This window comes from Hyla sarda, chromosome 4 (genome assembly GCF_029499605.1).
Source record: "Hyla sarda isolate aHylSar1 chromosome 4, aHylSar1.hap1, whole genome shotgun sequence".
In the NCBI taxonomy this organism is placed as follows: domain Eukaryota; kingdom Metazoa; phylum Chordata; class Amphibia; order Anura; family Hylidae; genus Hyla; species Hyla sarda.
In genome coordinates, this window is record NC_079192.1 from 395981673 (window position 1) to 396005012 (window position 23340).

General features: G+C 42.6%; 1 protein-coding gene across 1 annotated transcript in view; it reads right to left on the reverse strand.

Moving 5' to 3' along the window:
• CCND2 (cyclin D2) overlaps positions 1-23340 on the reverse strand; it is a 648494-nt gene that overhangs the window by 274871 nt on the left and 350283 nt on the right. The window contains exon 5 of the mRNA XM_056517253.1: positions 13817-14158. The gene's annotated coding sequence lies outside the window, so the exon portion shown is untranslated. The remainder of the gene's footprint in view (positions 1-13816; positions 14159-23340) is intronic.

Here is a 23340-nt window from a genome sequence, read left to right on the forward strand (position 1 = left end):
CGTTTAACTTTCTTGAGCCAGTTGATATATATATATATATATATATATATATATATATATATATATATATATAAAAGTTTTTTTTTCCTGGATAACCCCTTTAAATCAACTGGTGCCAGAAAGTTAAACAGATTTGTAAATTACTTCTATTAAGAAATCTTAATCCTCCCAGTACTTATTAGCTGCTGCATACTACCAAGGAAATTCTTTTCTTTTTGGAACACAGAGCTCTCTGCTGACATCACAAGCACAGTGCTCTCTGCTGACATCTCTGTCCATTTTAGGAACTGTCCAGATCAACATAGGTTTGCTATGGGGATTCTCTCCTACTCTGGTCAGTTCCTAAAATGGACAGAGATGTCAGTAGAGAGCACTGTGCTCATGATGTCAGCAAAGAACACTGTGTTCCAAAAAGAAAATAATTTCCTCTGTAGTATTCAGCAGCTAAAAAGTACTGGAAGGAATAAGATTTTTTAATAGAAGTAATTTACAAATCTGTTTAACTTTCTGTCACTAGTCAATTTAACAACAAAAAAAATTAAAATAAAAAATAGTTTTCCACCGGAGTACTACAGAGGAAGTTATTTTCTTTTTGAATTTCCTTTCTGTCTAACCACAGTGCTCTCTGCTGACACCTCTGTCCATTTTAGGAACTGTTCAGAGTAGAAGCAAATTCCCATAGAAAACCTCTCCTGCTCTGGACAGTTCCTGACATGGACAGAGGTGTCAGCAGAGAGCACGGTGGTCAGACTGAAAATTCAAAAAGAAAAGAACTTCCTGCAGAGCATACAGCAGCTGTATCATACAGGCCAATCTACAAGATCCGTGCTCCTTTACTATAACATGGCTCGGTATTGGACGGGCAGGTCGGCATGAACAATCACTGGATAATTTGTGTGACCCTTACCTTCTTTCATTCGTCGGCTGCACACATCCTATTACACATGGCAATGTGTGGCCAATGATGTGCATTATGATGGTTAATCTGCAGATGGGTATTGCTTTCTGGAGAGATCTTTGGCTTGGTATACATTCCCAGTCAGTTTCTAAGACTCCTAGTTAAAGCGAAGCATTTTTTAGAACACCGGTACTGTGGGTGATCGCAGGAGCCCCAGCAGAGGGACCCCTGCAGTAAGACATCTTATCTGCTTTTCTTTGGATAAGGGATAAGATGTCTAGCAGCTGAGTACCCCTTTAGGGGAAAGCCACTGAGGAAAAAGTGATATGAGAGCAGCTTTGCATTTCCTTTCCTCCATGAGGGGCGTGACTGCACTATAAGTCTTCACACATCTTTATAACGCTCTCCGTAAAAGGGGTATTCCGGGCAAAAACATTTTATCCCCTATCCAAAGGATAGGGGATAAGATGTCTGATCGCGGGGGTCCCGCCGGGAACCCCCCCAATCTCCCTGCAGTAGCCGCATTGGGGATGTGACGTCACACCACGCCCCCTCCATTCATGTCTATAGGAGGGGGCGTGATGGCCATCCCATAAACATGAATGGAGGGGTGTGGTGTGACGTCACATCCCCAGTGCGGGTGCTGCAGGGAGATTGAGGGGGGGGGGGTCCCAGCGGCAGGCCCCCCACGATCAGACATCTTACCTAGAATTTGCATTTATTGGGTTCTGCTCACACAACGGCAGTGTCGGACCCACAACATGACAGACACCAACTATGCTTTATGGACCTCACTTACTTTGAATCAGGTCCGTTGGGAACCAGCATGGTGACCTTTGTCCTGGAACTACAGATGGAGGTTCTGAACAAAGCCTCTCTTAGTAGTGTGGACAGTAGTGTGGACAGAGCCTCAGTGGGGAGAAAGGAATACATCACTGCCAGAGAATCTTATCTCCCATGAGAACAAAGGATCTGCATGTTGAAATCCAACAGAGCCCATACCGAAGAGTTAGGACACCCCCTTAGACATAAAATAGTCGTATATTGATTTAATAGGACAGTTGACTCTGTCCTTTCCTTGGTAGTTGTGTAGTGCCTGATTAACCCCACCACCACCTAGAGGATAAAGTTTTGTGTGTGTCCTAATGTATATGGTGCACCCAAAAAAGATTCTCCACTTTGGGCCCTATTGATCCTTTGATTATTAACTAATCATGAAGTGTCCTGCTAGGACTTCAAGTTTCCCAGTGTGGGCAAACTCAGCAGTAAGTGTCCAGTTTCCCTACAGCGCCACCACAGGTGAATTGAAGCATTACACAGTACCCATTTACATCAATGAGTCTTCCAGATCGTAAAATGTTCTTTTTAACCGTTCTCTTCCTAGGGACATGCCAGAAGTTTTTATTGGTTGGGGCTCAGAGTTCAGATCCTGACCGATGACGAAAACGAGCCGGGATCGGAGCAAAAAGCCTTAGACCTTTATGACGGCCCTGCAGGCTTACGTTATGAGTCCATCCAGGTCACGTGACACAGAGCCATGAGAGAACGGACTAAGCGCACTCTTCTCCCAGCTTGTTCTTGAGATTGGTTGGGGTTTCAACACTTAGACCCCAACTGATCAAAACTTTGATCAAAGTTTATACAAGTGCCCATTTAAAGACGGGTTTTCTAAACCAATGGTCCCCATCCCAGTCCTCAAGGCCCACCAACATTTCGTGTTTTTTCAGTTACTTAATTGGAAAAGAAAAGAATAAAAATACATCTCTGGACTGTTGGTGGCCTTGAGGACTGGGTTGGGGACCTCTGTTCTAAATTAGACAAACCCTTTCAGTAAGGGCCACCCTCTATTACCACCAGCATGACATTACCGGTTCATTGTCTATAAAAGATGTCCTATGTATTTTTTTTTATAAGGTTATTATGTTTAGATTGTATTTTAGAGACCACGTGTCCTACAGACCACACAGGGAATTCATTTTCGGTCAACGTGGAGCACAATTTAGACAGAATAGAGCACAATGGAGATAAATGGACGCAAATCACCCATGGCGTGCCCAATAGTGACTGGGTGGTGCACTACATTATACGATATGATGGGATGTCTGCCCGCCGAAATGTAAACACACAATTAAAACCTAAGGTGTTTTTTTTTGCCGAGAAGGGAAATGATTTGCAGTTATTTAGTCTCAGGAGATGAGGAAGAATCAGATGTCGGTGTCTGCAAACCATCAGCTTATTGTAAATTCCCTTCCTACGGCCTTTTCACAACAAAATGACTTGTCCTCCCATGGTGCACTAAGGGGGGGGGGGGGGGGTTGATTGCAGGCCAGGCATCTTTAAGCGATCCCCTCTAATTAGGAATATTTGTTTGGCTTGAGTTGAAAAATGCCGAAATTTTAAGTAACACCACAAGGCGAACTGAGTTTTCAGGTCTATGTGCGAGCCGTGTGATACAGATGGGAGAGCCATCATTACCGGCCAGTCACAACCAGAATATCGCCTTCAAATAGAAGCCTTCAAATTTCATATGTTTGTTAAAATTTTTATACAGATATATAAACATATATATATATATATATATATATATATATATTTTTTTTTTTTTTTTGCAACATCATTCAGGTCCTGGGTGATAGCCTTATTGTAAGGACATAGCTATAGGGGTTGCAGAGGTTGCAGTGGTTCCCGGACCCTCATGTCTGAAAGGGCCCAGAGACTCCATAAGACACTAGAACATGGTAGGTGGTGGGCCTGGTAGAGACTTCACAATTGAGCTTTACGCCTCTGCTTTTATGATGTATTTACCTATTTTTTAGAAAAGCTTTCACAGGGACAAAACTTTTGTCCCACCCCTTAAAGGGGTACTCTGACCCTAGACATCTTATTCCCTATCCAAGGATAAGGGAAAAGATGTCTGATCACAGGAGATACGTCGCTGGGACCCCCGCAAATCTCCATGCAGTACCCGGCATTCTAACAGCACCCTGACATCACACCACGCCCCCTCCATTCATGTCTATGAGAAGGGGCGTGACGGCATCCCCTAGAAATTTCTGCAACAGATCTGCCACGTATGAACACACTGTTACACAGCCAGTTAGCCAGCACCTGCTGTATTCATTACCTGTCTGCTCCTCTGCCTGTGACATTGTTAAGCAAAAGGCAGCATGATGTAAACACTTGATTCTTTTCTAAATGTCCTAATAAAGATATTTATATATTTATATGTGCATATGGTAGGGAGATGGTGATGTAAGCTGTAGGGACTGATCCTGCGAAGCCTTCCAAGACAGGAAGGAGCCAGAGAGCTGATGAGACAACGCCATGATAACAATGACAGGACTACCCAATAAAAAAAAAAACATGCTGAAGCCAGTACAATATGTGATAACACAATATATTGTTAAGTGATATATCTTGGGGTGATATTTTATTGAAATATAATTTTCTGACACTGGAGTATCCCTTTTGTAGTCTAAAATTGAGGGGGGATGGTGGATTAAAAATTGCCTGTACCTTTGGGTTCCCAAACTATTAAAAGGTTATCTAGTGTTTTCTACAAACCAATATGGTGCCAGTGGTTCCCAACCTGTGGACCTCCAACAGCTGTGAAGGCATGATGGGAGTTGTAGTTTTGTAACATCTGGAGCTCCACAGTTTGGATACCAAGGAGCTAACACAAATGCCCCAAATGCCAAATGAGTTATTACAAATGATAGGTGTCCTTTGATTTTTCTTATACATTTTTGGGAGAGTACAGGGCCCCATATCCTCCTATTGCTTCTTCTTTTTCTGTATATCTGTATGACATTTGCCTAACTGTTTTCCCTAACCTCTCTCCTCCCTGTAATGGAACTCATCTCTCTACTGACTTATACACAGCAGTCGATCTAAAATAGCAAAGCTGCAGTGTAAAGCATGAGGGAGGGTCTGGCCAACAGCTTTGGCATCATTTCTATTTAGCAATACTACTTCCTACCATTACTGAAGGAAAAAACATTCCATTGACATCAATGCAATAGGGACCCCCCCCCCCCCCTTCAAAAGCTCCAGACAAAGATCTTCGACACAGGTAAAAGCAAAAAATGGAACTTCATCATGGTGGGGTATTACAGGATAAGAATACTTACCCTGTGACGGGTATTATGCAATGGGGTCCTGCAGCTTGGTTCCTCCCGATCCAGGATGCCTTTTAGGTTCGGTATTGGTAGACACAGGTAAAAGCAAAAAATTTAACTTTATCAAGCGCCAGACCCTATCACGTTGTCGATTCAGCAGGATAGTCAACCAGATTAGTAAAATACTAATCTGGTTGACTATCCTGCTGAATCGACAACGTGATAGGGTCTGGCGCGTGATTAAGTAACATTTTTTGCTTTTACCTGTGTCTACCAATACCGAACCTAAAGGCATCCTGGATCGGGAGGAACCAAGCTGCAGGACCCCATTGCATAATACCTGTCACAGGGTAAGTATTCTTATCCTGTAATACCCCACCAGTGTCTGCCATACTTCACCAGGGGCGCTTGTGTGTCTCTCTCCTTTTTTTTTTTTCTCTTCCCTTAAACAAAGATCTTCAGAAGAATTATTATTATTATTATTATTATTTTTATTTTTTTGCTTATCCGCCATTTTTCAAGCAACTGTGAAATTCAGATCGAGGAAGGAAGAGGTGAGGAAGATGGTCATTCATAATATATTGCAAAATGATGGTTGCAAGTGACCGTTTCTTCTTTACATAGTGAACATAAAGAACAAGAACTACATTTGCGGGTCCCAAGTGATTTCCTTGTGGTTCTAGACGTGGAAAAAAAACTTTGTTGACCATCCTACAAAATTAAAATGGTACACCGATGGAAAACAAATCTTTTCAAATGAACTGGGGCCAAAAAGTTATACAGCTTTGTAAATGACTACTATGTAAAAATCTTTATCCTTCCAGTACTTATCAGCTGCTGAATGCTCCAGAGGAAGTTGTGTAGTTCTTAACAGTGCTCTCTGCTGACACCTCTTTCTGTGTCAAGAACTGACCAGAGAAGAAGCAAAACCCGATAGCAAACTTCTCCTGCTCTGGACAGTTCCTGACAGAGACAGCGGTGTCAGCAGGGAGCACTGTGGTCAGACTGGTAAGAACCACACAACTTCCTCTGGAGCATACAGCAGCTAATAAGTAATGGAAGGATTAAGATTTTTATATAGAAGTAATTTACAAATCTGTTACAAAAATGTTTTTTTTTTCAATTCTAACGCAAATTCTGTCGCAAAATCTGGCGCAGACAGAATTTCTGCCGCAATGCGACAGAATCTGGCGTACAACCCGACAAAACCTGTCGGGATTACAATAGTAAATGAGGGCTAATGTGTAATTTTTAACAAAAAATGCACTACGTAGAAATGGAGGCCCTAAACAGTTGCAAAATAGCGTTGTTGTTTTTTTTTTTTTCATTTTTCGCCACAAATAATTCTTTTTTTTTTTTTTTTGGCCGCAGATTATGTTATCAAATAAGTAATGTCATTACAAAGTACAATTGGTGACACCAAAAAACCAGCCCTGACATGGGCAAAACTGAACGCGTTATGATTTTTAGAAGATGAGGATGCCGTAGCCCCACCCCCTCATAACATCACGCCCCGTCAATGCAAGTCTATGGGAGGGGGCGTGATGCAGTCACGCCCCCTCCCATAGACTTGCATTGAGGGGGCGGGGTGTGACGTCATGAGGGGTCGGGGCTATTACGGCAGCCTTGTTCCAAACGCTGAGCAGCGGAGTACCCCTTTAAGGTGAAAGTGGGTTGAGTCCTTAAAGGGGTACTCCGGTGAAAACCTTTTTTCTTTTAAATCAACTGGTGCCAGAAAGTTAGACATATTTGTAAATTACTTCTATTAAAAAATCTTAATCCTTCCAGTACTTTTTAGCTGCTGAATGCTACAGAGGAAATGCCTTTCTTTTTGGAACACTGATGACATCACGAGCACAGTGCTCTCTGCTGACATCTCTGTCCATTTTAGCAACCGTGCAGAGCAGATGTATGCTAAGGGCAGCATGATGGCTTAGTGGTTAGCACTGCAGCCTTGCAGCGCTGGGGCCTTGGGTTCAAGGACAACAATAAATAAATAAATAAAGACTTATTATTATTATAATTACGTCAGCAGAGAGCATTGTGCTCGTGATGTCATCAGAAAGCATTCCAAAAAGAAAAGAATTTCCTCTGTAGTATTCAGCAGCTAATAAGTACAAGAAGGATTAAGATTTTTGAATAGAAGTAATATAAAAATCTGTTTAACATTCCGTCGCCAGTTGATTTAAAAGAAAAAAGGTTTTCACCGGAGTACCCCTTTAAGGGGTTAAGGCTATGAGAAGGCGAGGAGGAAAAAACAAAAGTTCAAAGATTTAAAAAAACAAAACACAACAGTGCATTGAAAATTAAATAAAATAAAATTTTAAAAAGAAAAAATTCTAGCTGGATATTGGGGCTTCAGTACACTTTTGTATACTTTTTACACATAGTTCACTCTGAATAGATAAAAAACAAAAAACCACAGCCTTCCCAGATGACATTCGTTCCTTAAGGAGATCTCCCGAAGGCGTCATTTACTGCAGCATTTTGACATAACCCCAATTTGTGCCCTCGGTGTAACCTTTACATTCCTGGCTAATTCAAGCCAATTCCTTGTGTGTATTGTACGGACCACACTGGTGTAGAGAAAGAAGGAAACGCTCCATGTTGATGAAAGGCGTGCTGGAAGCTGCTTATATATACTATAGGTGATCATATAACTCTTCAGCTAAGCCGGGCATGACAAGCAAAGCCCAGCCTTTGTGTTCTAGAGAAATATAGTGTTTGTAGTGTTTACAATGGGCATGTTCTACAGAGGTTAGATCCACCACTTCCAAGGCGCCACCCTTCACATATCTTATGTTGAGTGAAATTCCTTAACATTTTCAAAAAAAAATTTAAAATAAATAAAAGTTGGGTCATCTCCGAGCAAACCTTTTGAGAGGGTTTATACAGGGATAGGTTATAGGCGTTATCACCCTATATGGCCTTTACGGCTTGAGGGAACTTGCCACCATCAAAGTCTAGACAAACATCATGGTGCCTACTAGGATATTATCTAGACACTATTTAAAGGGGTACTCCGGCGCTTAGACATCTTATCCCCTATCCAAAGGAGAAAAGGGGATAAGATACCTGATTGTGGGGGTCCCCCATGATCTTGCCAGCCGCACCCCGTTAAAATCAGTCCCCGCAGCGTGTTCTCTCCGGGTCTGATTACTGTCGATCCCAGGGCCAGAGCGTTGTGACGTCAATGCTCCGCCCCGTGTGACGTCACGCTCCGTCCCCTCAAGCCTATAGGAGGGGGCAGAGCCTAGACATCACAACGCTCCAGCCCCATGATCGGCAGCAATCAGACCCAGAGCGAACACGCTCCGGGGACTCATTTTAACGGGGTGTGGCGTGCAAGATCACGGGGGTCCCCAGTGGCGGGACCCCCGCGATCAGGCATCTTATCCCCTATCCTTTGGATAGGGGATAAGATGTCTAAGCGCCGGAGTACCCCTTTAAAGGGGTAATCCAACATAAAGTGATTTTAGTACTTACTTGCCAGACATTAATGGACATGCTTAGGAAGGATCCATGCTTGTCTTGAGGCTAAATGGCTATATTGTGAGTCTATCATAATGCTGCTGCTATCTTTTGTAAAATAGCTATTTCCTGTTGGAGTTCCCTCCCACCAACTACAAGTGCCCAGGATCCCTTGTTAGTGTGAGGTGACTTTTCTCCCGCCCACATATCAGTTATCCCACCCATTGCAGCACAGCTAGGCTCCCTTCTATGTGTGCTGCGCTTGAAACTACAATTCCTTGCAGCCCTGTGGAGAATGATCTCCCTGCTCCGCCCAGACAGCCTCCCTTTCAACACCTGACTAGTGATGCAATGTCTCAGTTCGCACTGAAATCTGGGAAAAGCCAGAGATCACATAAGCAAAGATCACATTAATATTGCAAAACCAGCCAAATGGACATTGCTGCATGAAACGATTACTGCATGAAGACAGACCCTCTCCTAAAACTTAAAGATTACCTGTCACCAAATAAAATGTTTAATATAGTGTTCCTTGTGTAATTAGCAGACACTTTGCCATTCATTTGCTTTTAAAATTATCAACATAAATATGTTTAAAATGGAATCGAAAAATCGGCCACTAGGTGGTGCTGTTCTGGTCCCTGCTGCAATTAATACAGTGAGTTTGGTCTCCTCCCCGCCTGGCAGGAGACCAAACACAGGAAGTGCTTCTCTGCACTGAGCTTGATTGTCAGCTGCACAGAAAGTGAAAGCTCCACAGATTCTCATAGAAAGCCACACAGACTGAAAAGCTGCTGCACAGAGCCTGAGGTCTTCTATTCATCATAGCGCTGCAAAGATGTGAGGGCAGAAGTGTCCCCCAGCAGGCTTCAGTGATGTCATGCCTGCTGGGGAATGCCCACTTTCTCCTGCTGGGAGATTGCACTATGTGAGCAAGAAGAATGGTAAGATACAAAGCTTTTAAAGTCTCTGACATTTTTTTTTTTATGGCGGCAGGGGAGTTAGGAGTAGTTAGTTTGGAAAAGTTTATTTGGTGACAGGTACTCTTTAACCTTTAATAGAAATGCAAAATAAAAAACAACAAATATGGTGACAATGGGCAGGTTGCTGCAAGAAATATTAGGGTATCTATCCACACCAATAATTTTGTCCTATCAAACTCATTACAAAAGGGTGTAGTGGTATAGGCTCTAGAAAACAACCAATACTACCCCCAGTATATACAGGTGACCCCCAGAAATCAACAATCCTGTATTCTTAACTCAAAAATCTCAACACATTTCTCCCCTTAAATATGGGGTTCATCAGGGGATGGAAACAAAGTGTAAAACTAGCAGCATAACATGATCCTACAGCATGCATATAAGGGATAAATACATGCACAAATATTATTTCCCAATGGTCCAAAATTGGACTGCTCATTCAGGTCCCAGATGGTGCAGTATCCCAGAAGGTGGACTGGATAGGCGATGCCTGGTAACCCCTTTCTCTCTCACTCAGATGCATCCCTGAAGTCAGGTAGTGCAAAACGCCTTTATCTTTGCAGTTTCTACCATGTCAGCACTATGACACAATTGTTCTATCCTGACACTTACACACCCCATACACACAGAGAACCATCACTATGTAACGTGTAGGTGAAGAGTGAATGGCGAATGGCTGCCTCAGTAACAATACTATACATTGGGGCTACCGAGGCTGAATACAGCTGGTCTTTAATCCCCTTGGGCCTACGACCATCCCAGTAAACCTTGATCTCAAAACTCCAAGATAAATAAAATCTAAATAGGGTCCTATCTTAAAGGAGAAGTGGTTGTATCGTAAAAGGAAAGTGGCAAGAAAGTTTGATAGGCAATAGGGTAAAGGCGCTTGTAAGGCCTTCATTTTCTACACTATCTACAGGTATCAATTGTCTTTCCTTGCATGTTTTGTACCCCACATTGTCGTGGTATCGTTTTTTTTGCTTATCCTAATTTATATACATAATGACTCTGATGTCGGCCATGTTGGGGTGGAGGGGGGGTTGGGAATGTTCTTGTGGCATTCTATTGGGGTAAATGGAGTGTACAATGTGACTTATATGGACTGCTAGAAAACAGTATTTTTTTTGACTGAAATGATTCTTAAAGGGGTACAACATTATTATTTTTTTTTTAAACCAACTGGTGCCAGAAAGTTAAACAGGTTTGTAAATTACTTCTATTTAAAAATCCTAATCCTTCCAGTACTTATCAGCTGCTGTATGCTCCACATTCTTTTTGAATTTCTTTTCTGTCTGTTTCTGTCTGACCACAGTGCTCTCTGCTGACACCTCTGTCCATTTAAGGAACTATCCAGAATAGGAGAAAATCCCCATAGAAAACCTCTCCTGCTCTGGACAGTTCCTGACATGGACAGAGGTGTCAGCAGAGAGCACTGTGGTCAGACAGAAAGGAAGTTCAAAAAGAAAATAACTTCCTGTGGCGCAAACAGCGGCTGAGAAGTACTGGAAGGATTAAGATTTTTAAATAGAAGTCATTTACAAATTTTTTAACTTTCTGTCACTTGTTTATAAAAAATAAAAAAAAAAGTACCTCTTTAATGTTCTTACATTTCAATATGGAGATCTGATAAGAAAATGGGCCATTGTAATTTAAGGGAATTGGGCAAGTGCTGATTCTTCAACAGTAGACATACAGTATGTTCTACCTCATCTCCAACATGCTCAATTAAAGGGGTTGTGCTATTTTGGAAAATTATGCTCTATCCATTGGAATGGAGTGGTGCCCACGGAGGCCTGCCACTACTCCATTCTAATGGGAGATTAGGGTCCTTGTTCTTTTGTTCTTGACTCCGCAGCACCCCCCCCCCCCCATCAGCTGGTTAACCTGTGGATAGGGGATCATGAGTAGATGGTCCTTCAGATAACCTGAAATGAGAAGCTATGATCTTCTGGTGGGACAATTCAACCTTGCACTGGCGTCTCGGTAGAACTAACATATATATAGCCCCACTCTACTCTAAATGACCAAAATATTAACAATTATGCAGGATCTCAAACCTGGACCCCATAAGCATTTCATGTCCCTTTTGTTCCATTTTCGTCCTATCCTGGAACTGAACAAAAACTTCCATCGATCAAACAAATCTATTTACCCATAAGCGATAGGAACACAGAAGGATTCAGATATGTTCCGGAAACAGTTAACTTAGATTAATATTGTTACCAGTTCCTAGAGAATTAGCCAGAATTCTTTTGTATGGTAGCCCCGCCTTCAAAAGGGCCACCTCTAGCATATGTCATTGGGCATTCTTTTGTATATGATAGAAAAGAGAATGAACGGACAATGAATTATTTAGTTACTCTTCAGGGAAAGACGGTTTTTCTTCACGGATACAATCAGAGCTCTCCACTGCGACTAGTAATATCCGTCTATTACATGCAGATGTGGCAAGTAAAGGGGAAGGTGACGGGGATAGTCATCCTGTAAAATAAATATTTGCAAGAATTTCCTGACTTAAGGGAGAAGACATTAGGGATGAATACCCTTTCAAGGTCATTCCAGGTTTGTAATGCGACTCTCTGCAAATATCTATCAATATCTGTCAGCACATAGTTGGAAAAATGCCATGTCGGGAAGAACATTCAAGAATATAACCTCAAAAAGTGTAGGGTCTAAATAGAAGATGCTGAGATCTAGTTGGTCTGTGTATAGCAGTATCTAGTCAGCTTGATGGGAGCTTTGATTTGTTTAGATCCCATAAGAAACAGTTGCTGAATGGGGTACTCCGCCGCACACATCTTATTCCCTATCCAAAGGATAGGTGATAAGATGTTTGATCGTGGGGGTCTCACCAGCGATCTCCGGGCCAGCACCCCTGTCATTCAGGTCTCGGAGCCAACTCCGCTCCGTGCCCGATACTGGCAATGCAGGTCACCATGCCCCTTCCATTCAAGTCTATGGGAGGAGACATGATGGCTCTGTACTAGCTGTCATGCCCCCCCCCCCCCATAGACATGAATGGATGTGGCATAGCCTGATGTCCCAAACACGGAAGTGTTCCGGACGCCGCATGTTGCCCGCCCGGAGATCACGGTGGTTCCCAGTGGCGGGACCCCCGCAATCTAACATATTATCCCCTATCCTTTGGATAAGTGATAAGATGTGTGTGTAGCACTGTACCCCTTTAGCATCTTGGACCTGTAAAGAAGCTTTGAGGAATATAGATGTAAAAAGATGTGATGTCACGGCCACACCCCTCAATGCAAGTCTATTGGAGGGGGCGTGATGGCCATCACGCCCCCTCCCATAGACTTGTATTGAGGGGGTGTACACGTGACATCACAAGCTGGGCGTGGTTGTGACATCACGAGCCTCCGCCCCATATGGCCAGTCATCCGGCATGGAGGGAAGTTCGCTACATGCACCGGATGTCTGGGGTCCCAAAGCCAAGATCGTGGGGGTGGAGTACCCCTAAGTTGTTGCCAGTCCTGTCAAAATTAGTGGCTTTGACCAACACTATACATGTCTAGGGCCTTCACTCAGTTTGGAGAAAAGACGTCTTAGGGGCGATCTGATTACAAGCAACTTCTAAGTCTACAGGAAGGAAAGTTTCATCTTCTTCATATGTAGGGCTTCTTTACTGTAAGAGCTGAACTAATTTTGTCTCCTAATATGCAGTAATTGTGATCTGCCTCATAGAGATATTTGCCTGGTAGGATTATAAATTAGACTTGATGGACATGGGTCTATGACAAGGGAACATCCTTCATATCTGGTGGAAAGAAGGTTTCATCATCATCATCATCATCATCACAGACAGGGATTCTTTACTGTAAGAGCAGTGAGATTATGGAACTCTTTGCCACGTTATGATGGTTGAGTCGCTAAACAAGATCAAAAGGGGCCAGGATGCCTTTCTTGTAAAATATAGTCTTACAAATACAGGTACTGGATTCCTGGAGAAGGGCCATTGATTCCACATATTTTGGGTTATGAAGGAATTTATTCCCCTACTTGTTTTTTTACTTCATAAAGGTTTTTTTTTCTGCCTACCTCTGGATCAGCACAGCACGGATATAGGTTGGACTTGATAGAGTTGTGTCTTTTCCTTTAACTTTGTAACATTCTTCACCAGTTTTCTCGCACAGAGCATGGGTTTTTGAGTTAAACTATTGCAAATTTTTGTCGGGCTTTTGGTTATAAGTTAATTCCTACATGTACCAATTGTGCCATTAGACAAGTCAAGGTGCCGTTCTTGGTCACGTCTATCCTAAACAAGTAAACTTTAATAGGCAGATAAGCTACAACACTATATAACAAAATGTTGGATATGGTAATTTACTTACATGTGGAGGGCTAAGTCCTCTTACCAAGGAATCGATGGGAAGCCATATGACGAAAAGTAGGGTTGCCGGTTGTGAATTTTTGTCTTGGAGTTTCATATAAATAGTATCATCCAAATGTAGCTCCTCCATGATGGTTTTGGACTTCTGTTTGGTAGACTGAAGCTGGGCTCTGCTGTGGTTCTTAGTAAGACGTAGACCTTGATAAGGAGCAAATGGACTTCTGAACATGGCTAGTTATGGCACATTGCGCCAGGAATGAGTGCATGGATTCGGCATGGACAAATAAGACCCAATCCAGACAGGGCTTCAGAAATAAATTGGAACCATGCAATCGATATGGTCCTGTAGGTAAAGAAAAGACAGCAACCATGCCATTAGGTCAGGGTAACAGTTGGTGCCTTAGGTAAGGATGTTAGGGTTGGTACATTAGGTCAGGGTTAGGATTGGTGAATGATGTTGGTCGGGTTAGATCAAGTTACAGTCGCTGCCATTATGTCCAGTGTATGAGATCAGGATTAGGGTTGGTGCATCAGGACAGGGTTACATCTGGTGCCTTAGGTCAGGGCTGCATTAGATGCCAAAAGGTCTGGTTTTCAGGTTAACGTGTGAGACGAAGACTAGAGTTAGTGTATTAAAGGGGTATTTTTTTTATTTTTTAAATCAACTGGTGCCAGAAAGTTAAACAGATTTGTAAATTACTGCTATTAAAAAAATATCTTAATCCTTCCAGTACTTATTAGCTGCTGAATACTACAGAGGAAATTTTGTTCTTTTTGGAACACAGAGCTCTCTGCTGACATCTTTACCACAGTGCTCTCTGCTGACATCTCTGTCCATTTTAAGAACTGTCCAGAGTAGTAGAAAATGCCCATAGCAAACATATGCTGCTCTGAACAGTTCCTAAAATGGACAGAGATGTCAGCAGAGAGCACTGTGCTTGTGATGTCAGCAGAGAGCACTGTGTTCCAAAAAGAACAGAATAGAATTTCCTCTGTAGTATTCAGCAGCTAATAAGTGCTGGAAGGATTAAGATTTTTTAGTCGAAGTCATTTACAAATCTGTTTAACTTTCTGGCACCAGTTGATTTAAAAAAAAAAAACATTTTCCACCGGAGTGCCCCTTAAATTAAGGTTAGGGTTGGTGCATAAGGCCAGGAATACATTGGTGCCATTAAAGGGGTACTCCACTGCCCCAGCGTTCAGATCCAGTGTTCAGAATAGTTTGTTCCAAACGTTGAGCAGCGGAGTACCCCTTTAAGTATATTTACTCCATTTGGCGCCATAAACAATGACCATGATCAGCAGAGAAGAAATTACATATTTTTTACTACAAGACACTAGATATTTCCAAACACACTTTTAGATCTTTTTGGTGCCACAGGTGAAAACTAAAAAGGTGCTCCTACTTTTCCCAAATCGAAGATCAGAGAGTATAAAGGTTAGACTCTCAAGGTGTATATGCATTATACTAAAGAACTTCATAAACACAATTTCTTTATTTATCTTTAATCCGAATTATTCCCATTAGTAACATGGGAAAATAAATTCAGAGTCTTTTAGGTTAAAGGGGTATTCCTGGAAAAAAAAACGTTTTTTATATCAACTGGCTCCAGAAAGTTAAACAGATTTGTAAATTACTTCTATTAAAAAATCTTAATCCTTTCAATAATTATCAGCTGCTGAAGTTGAGTTGTTGTTTTCTGTCTAGCAACAGTGCTCTCTGCTGACATCTCTGCTTGTCTAGGGAACTGCACAGAGTAGAAGAGGTTTGCTATGGGGATTTGCTTCCTAACTGGGCAGTTCCCGAGACACATGTCATCAGAGAGCACTTAGACAGAAAAGAACAACTCAACTTCAGCAGCTCATAAGTACTGAAAAGATTAAGATTTTTTAATAGAAGTAATTTACAAATCTGTTTTACCAGTTGATATAAAACATTTTTTTCCCTGGATAACCCCTTTAAGCCATTGAAGGTAAAGGAACTGTCCAGAGAAGGAGCAAATCCCCATAGCAAATCTCTCCTGCTTCGAACAGTTAACGGCACAGACAGAGGTGGCAGCAGACAGCACTGTGGTCAGACTGGAAAGAGCTATACAACTTCCTGTAGAGCATACAGCAGCTGATAAGTACTAGAAGGATTAAAGGGTGCCAGAAAGTTATACAGATTTGTAAATTACTTCTATATAAAAAGCCTAATCCTTCCAGTACTTATCAGCTGCTGTATGCTTCACAGTAAGTTGTGTAGTTCTTTCCAGTCTGACCACAGTGCTATCTTCTGCCACCTCTATCAAAGTCAGGAACTGTCCAGTGTAGGAGAGATTTGCTATGGGGATTTGCTTCTACTCTGGACAGTTCCTGATGCGCAGAGATCACTGTGATCGGACTGGAAAGAACTACACAACTTCCCCTGGAGCATACAGCAGCTAAAAAATACTGGAAGGATTAATATTTTTAAAAATAAGTCATTTACAAATCTGTATAACTTCCTGGCACCAGTTGATCTGACAATTTTTTTTTCTCTGCAGTACCCCTTTAAATAGAAAGAGATATCCCATATGTTAGGCTGTAAAAGGACTAATATTGGATTGTTATTTGTAATTAGAATGCAATCTACCATGGGAAAAAAAAAGAAAGCGAGGACAAGTGGAATAATTTTAGAACCAGAACCCGAAACACGATTATTTCCCACCATCTCTTTTGCCCCCTCCCTTAAGTTACTAAATTAAGAGGGTTGCACTGAGGTTATCTCCCTAAACCACGGACCGGCAATCATGCACCGGGCGAAGGGGGCATCTACGCTGGCAGCATGCACTCCATCCATCGCCTCCTCAGGGTTCCTCCCTATATCAGTATATTGCACCGGAATATACAAGTAATGATAAACGTTTTGTGTATCGTACGGCACTCTCATGCCTGGAGCCAAGTACATGACAGTTTTCCCATCTAGTTCCTACACAACAAACAGAAATAACTCCTATATTGTACAGTATGCAGCCTGTCCGCTCGCTTTTAATAGCTAAGTTTCTTAAAGTATGTGACTTCTCCATATTGGAATAAAAGGGGAGGTTTATTCCAAGCACTAAACTTTCCCAGCCGAGGGTTAACTGTTTGTCCTGCTATGAACTACCAGGAAAAATGACAGTTTAAAATTTTTTTTCATGTATCCAGTTTATTTATCAATATTCTATTCTGTCAAAACATGTCGGGACTCGATGATTTGATCATGTGATCAGCGGAGAGGATTAGGGTCTTAGCCAGTGTTTCCAAACCATGGTGCCGCTAGTTGTTTTAAAACTACAACTCCCAGCATGCCCGGACAGCCGTTGACAATTTAAATGTATCTAGTTTAATTACTAATATTCTATTTTGTCTAAACACATCGGCACTCAATTTGATCATGTGATCGGCGGAGACAAATAAGGTCTAAGACAGTGTTTCCTAAACAGGGTGTCTCCAGGTGTTGAAAAGCTACAACTCCCAGCATGCCTGGACAGCTGTTGACAGATTAAACATTTAAATGTATCCAGTTTATTTACAAATACTCTCTTTTGCCAAAACATGTCGGGAATTGATGATTTGATCATGTGATCGGCGGAGACAAATAGGGTCTAAGACAGTGTTTCCCAAACAGGGTGCTTCCAGCTGTTGCAAAATGACAAACGACTGTCTGTCCTGGTACCCTGGTTGGGAAACACATCGGGACTTAATGATTTAATCAAAAACAATTGTCTGTTCTGGCACCCTGGTTGGGAAACACGTCGGGACTCAATGATTTAATCATGTGATCGGCAGAGACAAATAGGGTTTAAGCTACTGTCTCCCACCCAGGGTGTCTCTAGCTGTTGCAAAACTACAACTCCCAGCAAGCACGAATGGCGTGGGCTGTATATTATATATATATTATTTCAACACATATAGCAAGTGCGGCACAGCTCACTCGGTCGCCCCTCCCGCGTCTCAGACAGAACCGGACCTTGGTTCAAGTGTAAACGATAAGAAACAAATGTGCAGCACGGATGTCAAGCAATTTATTCAGCCATAACGCTAAGTGTTGACAGGTGACGCGTTTCGGCCGCAATCAATGGCCTTAGTCTTAAAAACATAGAGCGCAAATGGATCTCTTTTATGGAGGGGAAGATCATCCCAGGGTTTAACCCACTGTTCTCCTGCACACAACATACATTATAAAAATGCATGGAAATGTGAATAGTGACCAAACATTTTTTTAAACATGAAAAGCATGTAAAAAACTTTTTTTGTATACAAATATATTAAAATTTGTAGTTGCTCCAAATTATGTCGAACTCATATACATAGCCAAAGGCTGTCCGGGCATGTTGGGAGTTGTAGTTTTGCAACAGCTGGAGGCAACCTCTTTGGGAAATAATGGTCTATGTAGAGGACAGAAGCTTCTTCAGGGTCCTGTACAGAACACGCAATGTCCTAAAAAAAGGAAAATGGAGCCGCCCTTACCTGGTGTCCAAAGGAGAAGCTAACCCTGTGCACAGGTAAAGAGTGCAGAACATGTAATACCTCCCTGTACTGTAGGGGGCGCTACCAGACACCAGTCAGTGCATACACTTCAGTAATACAGGTAAAGAGTACAGAACATGTAATACCTCCCTGTACTGTAGGGGACGCTACCAGACACCAGTCAGTGCATACACTTCAGTAATACAGGTAAAGAGTGCAGAACATGTAATACCTCCCTGTACTGTAGGGGGTGCTACCAGACACCAGCCAGTGCATACACTTCAGTAATACAGGTAAAGAGTACAGAACATGTAATACCTCCCTGTACTGTAGGGGGCACTACCAGACACAAGTCAGTGCATATGCTTCAGTAATACAGGTAAAGAGTACAGAACATGTAATACCTCCCTGTACTGTAGGGGGCGCTACCAGACACCAGTCAGTGCATGCACAGGGGTTTTACCAGTGAAATGTCCATTCTGATTGGTCGGTTCTTCCAGCCTTTGACACGTTTTGCAGATTCTAAAGCATTGTATGTTGAGTCTGGTTTCAAGTTACAATGGTCCAGAAAAGACCATCGTATGATGAAACTATTGTATGTTGAGGCCATTGTAAGTTGAGGGATCACTGTATTTCTCTTTTAGTCTATATATATTATTGGGCCGGTGCCGCATCACACATAAGTATAATAACATCTTACTTTATCATAACTCCTCCATACACAATTCATAAAATGATATTTCAATATATTATCATGTATATCAATCGTATTATATTGTTCCACCAGCCAACCTCGATTATATGGATATAACTGGAAAAGGTATGTGGATTTACGGATGAATCCTAATGTGAGATAACGGAAGGGAAGAGAATTTAATAGTGCAGAATTACATCTTGTCTTAAAGGGTACCTTTCATCAAAAAAACTTTTGATATATTATAGATTAATGTATGCAGAATAACTTTCCAATAGCATGTTATTAAAAAATATGCTTCTTTCTATTTAATTTTCCACTTTGAAAAAATGACCACTAGGGGTCTCACTACCAGTCCTGGCAGCAAGCATTTCAGACTCATGCTGGAGTCCTAAATCTCAGACTGCAGCCAGGACACAAACAAACTCACCACTGCACACTGCCAGGGAGCAGTGTTAAGCTTGTCTGTGTCTCGGCTGCAGTCTGAGATTTAGGACTCCAGCATGAGTCTGAAATCTATAAAAAAGACTGGTAGGGAGACCCCTACTGGTAATTTTTTCAAAGTGGAAAATTAAATAGAAAGAAGAATATTTTTAAATAACATGCTATTGGAAAGTTATTCTGCATACATTAATCTATAATATATCAAAAGTTTTTTTGATGAAAGGTACACTTTAAATTAAGACCGGATGGATTTCTGGTTTGCAATTTTATAATCCAAAACACTTCTCTATCTAATAATTTTTGTTTAATGTTACCTCCTCTCACATTCTGAGTAACCCTTTCAATCCCCTGAAGGCTAAGACCAGAAAAATCACCCTCATGGTTTTCGGCAAAATGCCTACTTACCATGGAAAGATGTCTGGACTGGAAATGAGGTATATCCGACAGGTGTTTTCTGATCCTAGCCTTCAGGGGATTGGTGGTACATCCTACATATTGCAACTGGCAAATCTCACATGTCATAAGATATACTACATTATTCGTATTGCAATTTATGTATTCTGACATATTGGGAGTTTCTTTTGTTACTGTAGAAAAAATAGTTTTACTGTTTTTCATGATCTTACAGCATATGCACTTTTCATGTCCACATTTGAAATTCCCTTTAGTATTCAACCAAGTGGGTTTCCTTATTTCCCTGGAACTATACAAACTGGGAGATACTGTCAGGATTCGGCAGGCTGGAGGTGGATCCTGTGTGTCAAAGAGGGATTGACGTGGACCGTACCGGAGGATCGGTTCTAAGTTGCTACTGGTTTTCACCAGAGCCCGCCGCAAAGTGGGATGGTCTTGCTGCGGAGGTAGCAACCAGGTTGTGTCCTCCGGTAGCGGCTCAACCTCACTGACTGCTGAGACAGGCGAAGTATAAAGGAGAAGGCAGAAGCGTGGTCGGACGTAGCAGAGGTCAGGGCAGGCGGCAAGGGTTCACAGACGAGAGGACAATAGCAACGGGTATGGCAACGGGCCAGGCAATACACAACTGTAGGGAACGCTTTCAAAATGGCACTAGGCACAAAGATCCGGCAAGGGCAGGAAGGGGAAGAGATCTTAAATAGGTAGGGACACAGTGGGGGAATCAGGAACCAGCGCATCAATTATTCGTGCGCTGGCCCTTTAAATTTACCATAGACGGCGCGCGCGCCCTTGGGAGCGGGGCCGCACGAGCCGGAATGCTGAGGACGGGGCCGCAGCGCGCCGGAGCGCAGGTGAGAAGGAGGGGGACGCGGCGCATGAGCGGTGGCCAGCTGCCTGGCGAGCCGCGTCCCTGGGACAGTAGGACCCGCGCTCCCGGTCGGTGTCTCTGTCCAGGAGATGCCGGGGGCAACAGAGGTAGGCAGCGGGCGCTCCGATCCGGAGGCGGGGATCGGAGCGCTCACTGTAACAGATACATATTGACCTATTGTTTTCACCCTACATGACACATTTATATCCATGTTCAAATGTTTTGATATACTGGCTATCATTGGCTACCATAGGACTATATTTTTCCACAATTTAGCAGACTTGTTTGAAATTACTTAGCGTTATGGCTGAATAAAGAATTTCGTATTGCTACATTTGTTTCTTATCATATATATTATTTGTTTTGTTTTTTTATATCATTTTTTTTAATTTAATATTATTGATTATTTTTTTCCTGCTATAATTATGTTATTATTACTTATTTCTACTATTTGTTTTTCTACCCTAGTTTTGCAAAAGTTCCCAGAAATTTCGTTGCCCTCTTTGAGATCTATTGCCAAAATGTCAGCGCAGCTGCTGGCATCTGACATGTCTCCAGATCTTCTCCGCTGTGATATATAGAGGTGCGAGGTGCCACTATTGGGTCACAAGTGTATCCTTGGCCCTAAATAGCAACTTCTCTGCACAATAGTCAAACGTCTGTCTTCCTCTGGGGTATGGGGGGGCTGCGTCGCCCAGGTGCTAGGACCCAACATAAACCACAACGTTGATACATGAGTGAAGTTTACGGTTAATACAGCCTAAACATGTGCTAACTGTACCAGGGCTCTTAAATAGAGCAGATGGCAGGTGACAGTAGTTTTTTGCGCGGGCTAAATTTCTTTTTTTGTGTTGTTTTTTTTTTTTTTTTTTTAAATAAACTCCCTAAAATAACCACTTGTATTTTGAGATGACATCTGGCTTATAGCTCTGAATATTTAATATGTGCATATGTATATATATACTGTGGGAGATTAGCTCTGTAGAGCAAGGCAAATAGCGGCAAATAGCAGCCAGAGACAGCCTACAAAAATACAGCATTGGCACATAATGCAAAATAAATTCCTGTTTGTCCAAGTGCTAACTATATAATAATCTCCCATATATGTACAGGAGGCTTACTACCAGCCACTCAACAAAACATTCATAAAATGTGTTACTCCTTTTTTTTTAAATTAACTGGTGTCTCAAATGTAAACAGATTTGTAAATTACTTCTATTTAAAAATCTTAAGGTACCTATCAGCTGCTGTATAATACAGAGGATGTTCTTTTCTTTCAGAATTTCCTTTCTGACCAAAGCATCTGGGCTGATTTTTGCCACACTGAAAGCCTGAACTGACCAGGAAGGGAATGAAAGGACCCACTACCAACCTGTCTTTCATTTCACAAAAATCTGAAAACAGACTTTATTGTCCTCAGCAGTTATGGCCTAATAGTGATTACTTCTGGATTCCTCATAGCTCACCCAGCTTTCCATGGATGAGATATGTACTTCCTAAAAGCTGGTAGATACGACAAGTATCTGAGCATAATTTCTGTCACTGACCGGAAGAGACAACAGGTGGAAATTATAGGCAATGAGCAAGACACCTCCCAATAAAGGAGTGGTTCTGCAGGTGGTGACCACAGACCACTTTTCAGTTCCTATGCTTCCTGGCTAATGTTTTGGTCACTTTAGACTGCTGGCTGTGTTTTCACTCTAGTGGTAGCATGAGATGGAGTCTACAACCCGCACAAGTGGCTCAGGTAGTGCAGCTCATCCAGGATGGCACATCAATGCGAGCTGTGGTAAGAAGGTTTGCTGTGTCTGTCAGCGTAGTGTCCAGAGCAGGGAGGCGCTACCAGGAGACAGGCCAGTACATCAGGAGACGTGGAGGAGGCCATAGGAGGGCAACAACCCAGCAGCAGGACCGCTACCTCCACTTCTGTGCAAGGAGGAGCAGGAGGAGCACTGCCATAGCCCTGCAGAATGACCTCCAGCAGCCTACAAATGTGCATGTGTCCACTCAAACGGTCAGAAACAGACTCCATGAGGGTGGTATGAGGGCCCGACGTCCACCAAGATTGCTCTTCACAGATGAAAGCAGGTTCACACTGAGCACATGTGACAGACGTGACAGAGTCTGGAGATGCCGTGTAGAACGCTCTGCTGAATGCAACATCCTCCAGCATGACCAGTTTGGCGGTGGGTCAGTAAGGTGTGGGATGGCATTTCTTTGGGGGGGCCACACAGCCCTCCATGTGCTTGTCAAAGGTAGCCTCACTGCCATTAGGTACCGAGATGAGATTCTCAGACCCCTTGTGAGACCATATGTTGGTGCGGTTGGCCCTGGGTTCCTCCTAATGCAAGACAATGCTAGACCTCATGTGGCTGGAGTGTGTCAGCAGTTCCTACAAGAGGAAGGCATTGATGCTAGGGACTGGCCCGCCCGTTCCCCAGACCTGAATCCGATTGAGCACATTTGGGACATCATATCTCGCTCCATCCACCACAGACTGTCCAGGAGTTGGCGGATGCTTTAGTCCAGGTCTGGGAGAACATCCCTCAGGAGACCATCCTCCACCTCATCAGGAGCATGCCCAGGCGTTGTAGGGAGGTCTTACGGGCACGTGGAGGCCACACACACTACT